Below are 12,069 nucleotides of genomic sequence, written 5' to 3'. Positions count from 1 at the left end.
GGGCACAGGGAGAGGCAGAGGACAGGGACAGCAGGGAAGGCACAGGGAGAGTGGCTGTGAGTGTGGGTGTCAGTGTTTTATGGTAGGGCCAGAGCAGCTGGAGAGCACGTACCCTGGGGTGACTTGTGCAGCGTGGGGGAAAGCAGGACAACATGCTGCTTCAACTCCCAGGGTTTGGGGGGCAAACCCCTTTGGGGAATGAGCAGGCAGGGTCAGCAGCTGGCAGGGCCTGAAGGGACAGGGACATATGCCAGCAATCCAGTGGACCTGCCCTGTGGGATTCTCCTTGTGCCCAAGCCCACTGAGGGGAATCCTCACAATCCTCCCCCATGGACATGCTGCTCCCCAGCACAGTCCATGCTGAATGTGTGTCTGCTGCACCAAAAGCACGAGTTTGGGGGTGGATCTTGCTCTACATAAACCCACAGTTTTAGGCAGAACTACTTCCAGAAGGAAAGAGGAAGAAAAAGGAGCCAACCTGGTGACAGCCCTGCAGCCATAGGCTTAGTGGGCTCTGACAGTGACACTGCTGGACTCGTCACACAGGACTGGATGAACCACAAACGTGGCTGCATCCCGTGCCAGGGAATCTGGTAAGAGGCTGGGCTGCTGTGGCATGCGTGAGCACCCTGAGCTGTACTTGGAGCAGGGCTGGAAAGGGGACACTAAGGAGAGTCAAGAGGTATCAAAGAATGATCCTCCAGGAATATCGGGTCTCTGGAGAGGGTGCCACTGGGGTGTGAAAAGATTGATATACACTGATGGTGTATCATCTCCCAGAGCAAGGAAAAGCTGGCTTACACAATGACCAAAAGAGTCCAGGGATAATGATGTGTTCCTTCACAGCCAAGGGCACTCTGGGGGGACCTTACAGTTCTGAGTTAACTCTCCAAAAAAAAAAAAAAACCAAAAAACCAACCACAACACTCCCCCCCCAAGGAAAAAAAAAACCCACAAAAAAAAAAAACAAGGAAAGAGAAGCCCAGGCCATTTTATAAAGGATTCATCGTAGCAGCAGTCACTTCTCCATGTAGTACCCACAGGGATTCAGACAGCAAAGACCAGCATTTCCTGATAACCACCTGTGCCATAAAGCAGATTTTTATTTTTTGCCAGATTGGTTCAAACCTGTGAAGGCATCCCCAAGGTCAAAGCCGAGTGTCTGAGGGTGTTAAGCATCTTTTCTCAGAGTGATTTGCAATATAGTGGTGAAAGAAAAATCCCAGTCATGAAATGATCCAACAGAGCCAGGGTTTTCTGCTACTCAGATATCATGAAGAATAAAGAAGCAGCAATGGCTGAAGAAAAATAATCCAATCACGAATTAATGATCTTTAATAAATATCAATGTCTAAGATATTTTGTGGAATTTCTACTTTAAACAGCTTCTTAGAAGGAAGGATTACCTTATAATTCACTTTGTGACACTTCCAACCCAGAATTTTTTAAAGAAGAATGGGATGGGATGGGATTTAATAATAATAAACACTTAAAGCTTGAGGTATAGAGAAACCAACAGTAACTATGGCAACGTGGTCACTCCAGTAAGGCTAATGCAGATTATTTCCAGGGCAGTAGCCTTGTGTGTGCTCAGGAAGCAGAGGTAATGTTGGCTTAAAGCAATTCCTAAATTAAGGAAATTTTTTAGGCAGAAGCTGTCTTGCACTCGTTGATTCCAGCTTCAAACTGTAACTGTTTCATGCTGTGCTGAACATACACACAACATCCTCAGCAGAGTACTGAAATGCTGCTTCCAGAGAGACACTCATGTATGTTCCCATGAGTTGGGCAGACCCTCTTGGTCATGGATTCACAGACTGGTTTGGGTTGGAAGAGACCTTGAGGCTCATCTCATTCCATCCCCTGCCATGGGCAGGGACACTTTCCACTAGACCAGGTTGCTACAAGCACCATCCAGCCTCGCCTTGAACACTTTCAGAAATGGAACATCCATCATACCCATTCTCACACCAGTGATGCTTTGCAAGAGAAGGCTGGAGCCAGGCTGGAGGCCACACCAAGCAACAGATGACACAGAAGACACCAAGCTGTTTGTTGAAACCCTTCACAACCTTATGCAAGGGCCAGAGCTGCAGCACAGTTACTCATCCCAGAGTAAGGCAGCTTGTGAGATGACCCCAACTCTCCCTTGGTCTTTCTGCTTTCTTGAGGTATGTGAAAGGCAGAATCCCTTGTGCCATGCCTTGGGTTGATAGAGTTGGGAAAGGGGGACGACCTTGGCCATTCATGGGTGGCTGAACCCTTTGCAGCCTCTCTGGCAAGTTACTGTAGATCCCTGTTTGGTGATGGAAACTATTCCTGTCCAGGCTCTGGGATCACCAGGAGATGCAGGCTCTGCCTCAGACTCATGAGACCTGCAGTAAACCAGGCAGACTGGGAGAGATTGCCCATGCAGGAGAGCTGCAGCAGGGTCAGCTGGGGAATAAAAACTATACGAGCTGGGGCATTAGAACCCAGCCCTGCTGGCTGTGTGCTCTGTGGGAATGGTGTGGCTCTGATACAGCTGGATTGCTGGGGAAAGACTTCCATACACACATTGGCCAATGTAAGAGTAAACTAGTTGGAGACGTAACACGGCAGCTGTTGGTGCTGCACTGCATCACCTTTGTTTTTTGAACCTTACATCTTCTTTCCTGCCAGCAAAGTGCTGTTACCTTGTCATATTAACAGAGAACTACTTCTCACTCTGTTCCCTGTTTTTATCTCTGTAGTGAAGTGCAGTTGTAGCTTGTCACTGACAGAGCTGTGCTGATGTGTCCTGCCTTTGCACCCAAATTAACTGCAGCCAAAGACAAGTTTTGATTTGCATATGCAGAGATAGATGTTGTTTTTCAGGTAAAGCATCCCAGAAGTTTGCTTTTGATTTTGATTTTATTCAGGTTTCCGACAGCTCAGTTGTAAGTAGAAAGGTATTTTCCGAAAATATGTGTGTAGTACCCTTGAAGCCATGAATATTCAAAGAAGAAAAGGAGCATTCTAAAATACACACCCATCTCGATCCCTGCCTTTTTCACTGTTACCATTTTAAGCCCTTGTGGAACCAGTCAAATTCAGCATTATGCTGGTCAATAATTCAAGTCCCTGTAAGAAACAGGAATATTTATGTGTGACTAAATGCACAAAGAATTATGATAAACAACTTGACAAGGCAACAGCAATTCTTCCCGGCAGCTCTAATTCTCCTGTAAAAAGCACTGGAGTCACAAGCTGCTCAGAATCTTCTGTAACTGCACGAAGCCATGGTCACACTACACAGTGCTTATCAGTGGTGAAAAGGGTCTTGCGAGCAGTTTCCTGCTAGAGATGTGTTACCTCTGTTTCCTCAGGGAGATTGCCCAGACTCTGTGGTCAAAGCTGCTCTTTCATTTCCCTTCTGCAACCAGCAGCTTCAGCTGGTGCTTGAGCAGCCACTGCTTTTGGGAGCAGGCACCCAGCATCCACAGCCAGGCTCTTCAGGAAGGACACCCCCTGTACAGTGGTGGCATTTGCGTGTTAATATCCAAGGTGTGCACTAGAAATCCAAGCAGCTATTTAAGCCTTGTCCATAGGATGGGTTGCAGCCCTTTGCCCTGTACTACGTAGGCTCCCAAAGAACTGCTTTTGCACACAGCTCTCCAGGAAAAGCAATAGGAGCTGTTTACTCTGTTGGGCTGTTTCCGTAGCTTTGATCTTGTGCTAAACCCAGGGTGGCCCAGACTCCTCTTGAGCCCATCCCTCCTGTGCACACTGTGCTGAAGCTGCCAGAGCCAGATCATTAATTATACTCGCACTGATTCAGAGGAAAGCTAAATATGTAATATTTCATGTGCATCAGTCACCCCCCTTTCTCCATAAGCTGTTGTTCCTCTCTGCCTCCATTTCCTTCCATTTTTCCCCATTCTCTCCCTCCCCAGGGGTGAGGATTACCCACCCTGTGCTCCTGGGAGCTGCAGCTCCATCACTCAGCCTGGTCCCACCATCTCATCCTTCCACCATATGGGCACAATTCTCTTCAAGGTTGGGTACAAACCTCTACCATTTGGTGCAGTTGGATTTGCAGTTTGGTTGTGACCTGACCCATGCTTTGCTCACATAGGATGGTGCTGTTCTCCCCTGGTAACCTTCATCCCAGTGCCAGAAGCAGTCATGTTTTGTGTCATCTCTAACTCCACTGGTCTTTCTTCCCCTCATCCGTGTTCCCTGCAGTGCTGAGCTCCATTAGCCCTGCCTGGAGCAGCCCTGGTGTACATGACACACACGTGTGACAGTCAAACACAAAGTGACAGAGCACTTGCTCCAAGGGCTCAGGGCTGTGACGTCCCTATACAGGAGCTCTAGACCTCTGGAACCAAGGGCCAGGGCTCTGAAAGTGGCAGGTCCTTGTCAGGCTCTGTTCCACCAAACCCAGGGGTTCTGCATGTGCAGATGTGATCCCAGACATGCAGGTCTGTGGCCTCCTCAGGGTCTGCCCCACAAGAAACACAAACTGTGGGGAGGGAGAAAAACTGAAATGCAGCAGTGCTTTAAAACCAATTTTAACATTCCTAAATCCAGATGACCTCTGTTCTGGTTACTCAGATTTTACATTTCTGGTCCATGCCACTGGCGTATGTTGAACTTTGATGAAACAGTACTTGCCCAGAACTGTTTCTTTTTAAAGAATATCAAGGCTTTGGGGATTTTGGTACAGAATATGATTCGTGGGTTAAAATACATGATGTTCACATGCAAAAGAAATAAAGCCAAGAAATCCAGTGTTTATAATCACCAACTGGATTTAAATAAATTGATTTAATTGGTTTCTGAGGGGAAGGAGGAAAGAGCAACACAGGAATTCTTGTCACAGGAAGGCATGATTTCCATCTGAAATCTAACACAATTAATGCAGCAGGATTCAGTTACCAAAAGCAAAAAAAAGAAGGGAAATCAGGAGTCAATTGAGTTGCTGCAAAATTTAATATCTTGCTGTCATCTTTGTTCTTGGTAGATAGTTGCTGTAGCAACAGACCAAAAAAAGAACTTGCACCAGAGGAGGAGCTTGCTGCTCTTTTAACAACATCTCTTTATCCTCCCTGAATTACTGTTTATGGCCAATCAATTGCATCCTGCAGTATCAATGACTACAGACACTAGGCCAGAGCCTGCAGGTGTTACACTTGTCACACACACAATGGTGTTCTCAGCTCCTCTCTGCAGGTCACATGGTGGCAATTCTCTTCTGTAGAACTGAGCCCATTCTTATCACATGCAAGATACATCTATTCCTTGATCCATTTCCATCACTGGGGGCTCTGCACCCTGCAGATCAGCACTGTGTGGGACAATGCAGCTATAAATAAGAGACAGCTTTCCCTACCACTGCCTTTCTGGATGATGCTGATGGCACAGTAGCTCTGGAAGGACAGGCGATGGGGCAGCAGAAGGCAGCAGCTCCAGGGTAATGATGCCAGCAGCCTCAGATCTGCTCCACAGAGCAGAGCCTCTGGAGCTTTGTGCAGTTGATCATACTGAAGCAAAGGAAATGCTCCAGCGTCGGGGGTGGCTGGGCTGTCAGTGCTTTCCAATACTTGTGTCCCTGCTGTTTGCTGTTCCCAATAAATTTAGTTACACATGATCTCCAATTCTGCATCTGCAGTGTGAAACCCACTAATGGGCAATTTTAGGTACTTTGGGATCCAGAACTCCTAAGTGCAGGAGCAGGCTGGGAAGCAGCCGCAGGAGCTTTCCCTGTGTGTGCTCTGGAAGGGTCCCTTCCCAGCCCAGCAGGACCAGCACCCAGCCACAATCCTGGCCATCATGGCCCTGAACATCCCTGCACCAAAAGTAGAGCCCCTGCACATCACAGCGTGTCTACCTGATGTGGTGCTTGATTGGATTTGCCAGCAGTGCACAGAACTGAAAGTGATCCCCTGTTCCTGCCTGTGCTTGCTGCAGCCCAGCATTTCCAGCACCACCGTGAGCTGCTTGGCAGCAGCAAGGGCCAGGAGGGGCAGGCGGGTGGGCATGGGGCCCACTGGGACAGAAACAGGGGCTTTTCTGGGACACCAAGGTCTTGGCCATAACCCCACTTCCACATCTGTAAGTGGAGTTAGCATTCCTGTTTCCTTCTGGGGGTACTTTCATGTCTGCTGATACAAAGGAACATTCCCTTTGAGTGCAGGCTGGATGACCCTGTAGTCCTGCCTCTGTGAATGAGCACCACTGGTCTGTTGCAGAGATTCTGCCTAGTTTGATTTTTTTTAAGCTTCACTCTGTTGCTCCTCTCTCCAGCATCTCCATCTGTCCTGGTACCACCTGTTGCCAGAGAGCCCTCACCAAAGGGGACCACATGGGCACCACAGCACATTGCCCTCACCAGAGCCACCCCTGGTGCCATCAGCACATCTCCTGGGCTGTAGTGAGAACCATGCCTGCCTTTGGACCTGCTGGAGCAGTGGCTGGAGCCCTCCTTGCATACTGCTGTGCATTTTTGCTCAAATTACTCAGGTCTGTTGTACTTGAGGCAAACTATCCAGTACTTGCAGCTGGAGCCAGGGGCAGGGGCCCATCCCACACCCTTTGTTCAGTGGCAGCAGCCCCTGCTCAGTCCTGCATTGCTGGGGGCTTCCAGTGGGACAGGGGAGAGGAGAAAAGGAAAAGCCTGGGAAACTGAGCTTGCACTGTGTGCTCACACAAAGCACTATTGTTTGGTGGCTCAGAGATGCAGTTTAGTAGAGCAGGCTGTCCTCCCTGAGCGGCCCCGGGCAGCACACAGGCCCGAGGGAAGCTGCATGTGGGGCCTCTGTCTGAACTGACAGCGATTGATGAGGGAAAACGGACCAAATGGAAAACACAGCTTTGACGGAGAATATTCAGCCCTCTCATTAGAGCTGAATACAGCTGGTCAAAGGGGCCTTTTCCTGGAAGCCTCGGGCCCAGCCACATTCACAACTTCATTGTAAATCCCAGCATGAAAGTGTCATTTCCTGAAACAGAGTGGAAAGTTTTGGGGTGTTTTTAAGCGCCCCTTCACACCGACACAGCAGTGGCACACAGATCCAGTGACCTGCCCTGTGCACCACAGCAGCACCAAGACACTGAGGTTTGATTTTATTATCTGAGGTCTCAGTCACAAAGTAGCAGCCCACCCGGAGGGATTTTTTTAGCTTTTCTTGGGAATTTGGGCTAGGCACACTGAAATGGGTTCAGTGCGTTACTCATGACTGCCCATCCCATGGATTGTCTACCACTGGGTACACAGAAGAAAACACCAGCATTTCCACATACAAGTTGCTTCCCAGGCTTTTGGCTTCAGCATTCATTTAGCAGACAGGAATTTTCTGGTTTCCTCCACCAACTCAACTGAATGCAAAGTAGCTTGGGATAATCACAGCTATCAGAACTGACAGGCTGGTGAGGAGGGGAATGGCCTGTATGTTCAAGGGCTGCCTGGGCTTTGCCAGGAAACTGCTCAGTCTGCCCCACTGCTCCACGTGGCTTCTTGAGTTTTGTTTGCTCTGACACTGCATTCTGCTAAGGCCCAAATGACACCCAGTCTAGCTTTAGGAGGTGAGGCCAGCCCTTTGTACAAGGAATAAGTCAGTGCACATGCTTTTGTAGTTTCACACAGCAAAAACAGGGTTTGGGTTGGAGTAGCTAATACTCCCTCCTCAGCAAAGTCAAGGTTAGTCTGCACCATCAGTGCCAGCTCTGGCCTATAACCTGGGGGCAAAGCCCTGCATAGAGCACCTGAAGCCAGAGAGTTCTGCTGATGGAGATTTACCTTCCCTGGAGAAGGAAGGCTGTTTAGGAGCATCAGTCAAACCTTCCTGGAACAGCTGAGGCAGCCTAAGCACTTTGCTGACATGTGCTGTGTCAGCTTGTCTGGACCTGGCCAAGCCCCTCCTGGATCTGCAAAGGGCTTGGGCCACATCGACAGCAATGAGGTGTCCCTATAGCCAAGCCCCAGGCTGCCACCCTCTGGGAGGATCACCAGACCCTCCCTCAGCTGTAGGACAGTGATGCTGCTGCAGCTCACAGGGAATCCTGAACCTTCACATTCTGCAGCTCGGGCTCAGCCATGGGGCTGCCCTGGCACAGGGTGAGGTCAGGCAGCAGCCCCTCCAATCTGCACCATGGGGACAGAACAGCTGCCTGGGGCAGGCAGGGAGGGTGTGATAACCACCACAGCAACTTGCTGCAGGCACATCTCAGCCCTGGCTGTGCCTGCAGGACACAGAGACTCCCAAAGTGAGGCAAGGATAGCAATCCACTTTTATGCCATGTTTTTAAAGCTGTTTTCTTCCCTCTGTTACCAGCATCACTGTGCTTTGGTTTTGACAATTTGTGTACACAGTGAATCTAATTTGATTTTTATCCTCTTTGTCTCCCTTTATTTTGCACACTACATTAGGCTTTTGTTCCAAGGTGGTTAAAGCAGATTTGCTGTGTGCTTCGAGCTGCCTTGCGGTGCTGGCAGAGCCTCAGAGCACAGATGAGTGTCACATAGCAGAAATGCTATCGATAAGGGGGAGGCTTGCGCAACAGGGAGGCCCAGAAAACTGGAATTCTTGACAACAGCAGCAAAATCAATCGTGTGTGAGCAGGTCCCTCCAGCTGGAAAACTGCACCCTGCAATGACTGCATTGTGGTCGCTGGAGCTGCAGCCACTGGGGGGGAACTGTCAGGGAGGCTCCAAGAGCTTCAACAGAAATAGCAGCCCTGCTGTTGTTCAGCTACACTCTGAAGTTTGGTTTCTTCTTCCCCTCTTCCTAAATTCATGCTCTGTTCACTGTGCTGCTCTCACAGCCCTGTGAAATGTGGAGGTGGCAGAGCAGCAGCTGTTTGTGGCCCAAGGTCTGTTCCTGCAGCCCCCGAAGGCACCTCGGGTCTGCCTGGCAGAGCTGTTCATCCCGCCTGCACTGCCGGGATGGACTGGCTCCTCCTGTGATGCCATTCAATGAGCTGCATGTGACTCCTTCCCTTTAGACAGGATCAAGAATGTCCCAGCATCTTCTAAGTATAGCCATGACTGCTTTCCAGAAACAAAATGCTGCACTAATTTGTGTTGGCACTGATTTGGCAGTGGTTTCTCATGTGCCAATCATAATGATACATTTTCTTTTCCTATCCCCCCCTAATCACTGCAGTAAGAAAAATCTGGTTTACAATGACAGTGGCATATCCATTAGCTATTATTTAAATGCACACAGATCCATAGATGCTTAAATGTACTTAGATTCAAATGCCTTGAGGAGGAAATGAGGACAAAAGATATTTTGTCAAGACAATAAAAAGTACATGCTATGAGACAAGTTACTGGTTCAACAATATGGGAAAATCTTTTAAAAATTACTGTGGACTTTTAATGCCAGTGAGTTTCAGTCTGAAGGAAAAAGCCCACCCTCCTAATATAAGAACAGCCATGCTGCAAGGAAGGGAAAGCTGAGGCAGAACTGTGGCAATCAGACAGCCGGGGCAGGAGCAAAGCTGAGGCACAGCTTGAGATGTACTTCAGCAAACCCGAAATTGGGCTGAGCTACTGAGCCAGTAGACAGTCACCGTGGCTTCATGCTGGGCTTCAGCACCCTATGGTCACACCACTGCTGCGAGGGTTGTGCTGCCCCGCTGCCTGCCACCCCTCCTCTCCATCCTCTTCCTCCCACTGGCACCATGGGCAGCACAGCACTCAGCTCTCCATGCTGCTCTGGCTGTCACTGAACCTGCCAAAATAGGCTGCATCTTGCAACTCCTCCAAGTTAAAGGACCTCTGACATGGGAGGTACCAGGGAATGTGTCCAGTGTGGGTTCCTGAGGCACAGACCTCTCAGGAGTACACTGCTCCAGAAGGGAAAACTTCATATTCTGAGGAGTCTCCAGAAACACAACTCAGGAATGAAGGCGCTGAGCTGAAAATACCAAGCAAAAGCTTGAGTCAGTCATCTCCAAAGGCAAAGCAGAAGCACAGTCCACATGTTTGGGGTTTCACCTTCTCAAAGAGCCAGATGGGCCTTTTTATCCATTTCACTGCCAGAAGACAAGGCAGCGACCTTGACTCTCTCCCTACAGCAGTGACCGTGACTCCCTGCAACAGTGACCGTGAGCTGTGGCACTGGGGTGTGCAGCTCTGCAGAGGTGTGATACCTGTCAGCTCTCACAGCCTCTCTCCAGTGAGGACATGACCCTGCTTTATGGGGCTTCTGTTCCAAAGCACTGGCATTGCAGGGATGCAGTTGGATCCAGCAGCTCCCAGATTTGAGGAGCAGAGCGAAACACGTGTGTAAAATAGGAACTCAGCAGAACTGTGCCAGCTGTCCACGTGCCCAGAATAAGTGAAAAACACTGTCAGATCTAACTGGCAACCTCAACTGTAATACAAACAACACAGCCTGCTTGCTCCCAGGAACTCACAGCCAGTACTTGTGTGAGAGGCAACACGTTGTGGGGATTTTCATTTGAAATAAAGGCTGGAGTGACTTTTCATTTCAGGTTTTAATTAAGCTCCCCTGCCTCAAAACTGCAGTGAAAAATCCTGAAAAATATAATCCAAGAGCATGGTAAAGTCTCAAATGTCAAAGGCGAGCAAAATCCTGAGTTGCTGTTGTTTTAATCATAATTTTGTTAGTCCAAAGGACCACAGCATAGTTTCAGAGGAAGCACGTGCTTCCCCAGTGCTCGCAATCCAGCTTTCTATACAACAAATCAAATGCCAGCCAAATTGTAGATATAAGTCCACATTTCAGCTTATCACAAGATGCTGATTTACCTGCATTCAGGATATTATTTTTCCATCCTTTCACTCTCTCAACTTAAAAAGAGCTACTTGCAGAGCTCTAGTCAGTCTCTGGCTGAAGGCCTCGATCCCCCATTCTTTACAAAGCAGTCCCAAGCCTCCTGTTCCCAGGCAGCCTGACCTGGGCTCGGTGGGATCTCCCAGCATGCTCCAGATCAGCACTTGCCGGTGCAGTACCACCGACCTGCTCATCTCATGTTTGCTCATCTTCTCCTTTTCTTTCTCTCTGGGATTTGGCTAGTTTTCCCCCAGGCAGATGTGCAAATAGCCCAGAAATATTTACAGCAAAAGGCTAACAGTGGTTTCCAGCATTAACAGCTCCTTCCCTCCTGCTGGACTGAGGGAACCAGAACTAGAGGCTGTGGTCCTGTAAGCACCATCCAGGCAGTTACTGTCTCCTGTTTCTGCAGCCCTGGCATCCCTCCCGTGTCCTCTTGCACTCCTCCTCTAGGTTCTTCCAAGAGCTGTTTCATTGCCAGTGTTTGGCATCTAGCCCTTGGCACGTGCTTAAGAGGAGGAAATTGAGCTGACAGCAGCACCAGAGCCTGCTGCAGCCTCACGGGGAAGCTGCAGCATGCACAGGGAGCTGGGCCAGCGCAGAGGGAGCCCCATTTCCTGAACAAACCACCCACAAGGTCACTGTTTCATAATCAGATTGAGCAAGACCAGGGGTAAGCAGCATGAAACACTCCTGCAAATGCTTGGAAACTGCTACAAAAACTCAGCACCAACACTGCAAGATCATTGCTCTGACATATTTCATGCTAAACTGAATCCCACTAATACACAAATGGTTTGCTGTATGAGTGTGGTTCAGGTTGGAACAAGGGGATGGGATGCTGCTCCCTGTTCCCTCAACTGTCACTTCTCATCCAAAACAGCTCCAGTTCACAGCGCATCCAGGTCAAAAAAGAAGAACCAGGTCAGCAGAGACAGTGACTGACACCTCCACACTGTCCTATGACATGAAAGCACTGTGAAATTGCCGGGTAAGGAAAACCAAGAATTTGGGACAACCAGCACCTCCCTAAAGCTCAGTTCCACCTACTGATTTACCCCACAAAATAACATACAAACTGACTTAATTGATTGAATACTGTCATCCCCATGCAGGACCCACATACTCTTGGTCCTCTGGAAGCTATCACAGCCCTTGAACACAAGACACCTGGCAAGCAGAGATGGCAGAGATGACTGCCAAGGCCCACCTCCAATTATTGTCATGGCTGCAAGTATTTCATATGAGCCACATTTGATGAAGAAAGTCTGCTCCTAGCAGCCATGTAGTCATGGATATA

Source organism: Lichenostomus cassidix, chromosome 12 (genome assembly GCF_008360975.1).
Source record: "Lichenostomus cassidix isolate B80296 chromosome 12, HeHo_3.0, whole genome shotgun sequence".
In the NCBI taxonomy this organism is placed as follows: Eukaryota; Metazoa; Chordata; class Aves; order Passeriformes; family Meliphagidae; genus Lichenostomus; species Lichenostomus cassidix.
The sequence above is the reverse complement of the archived record's forward strand: the minus strand, read 5'-3'. Positions refer to the sequence as shown.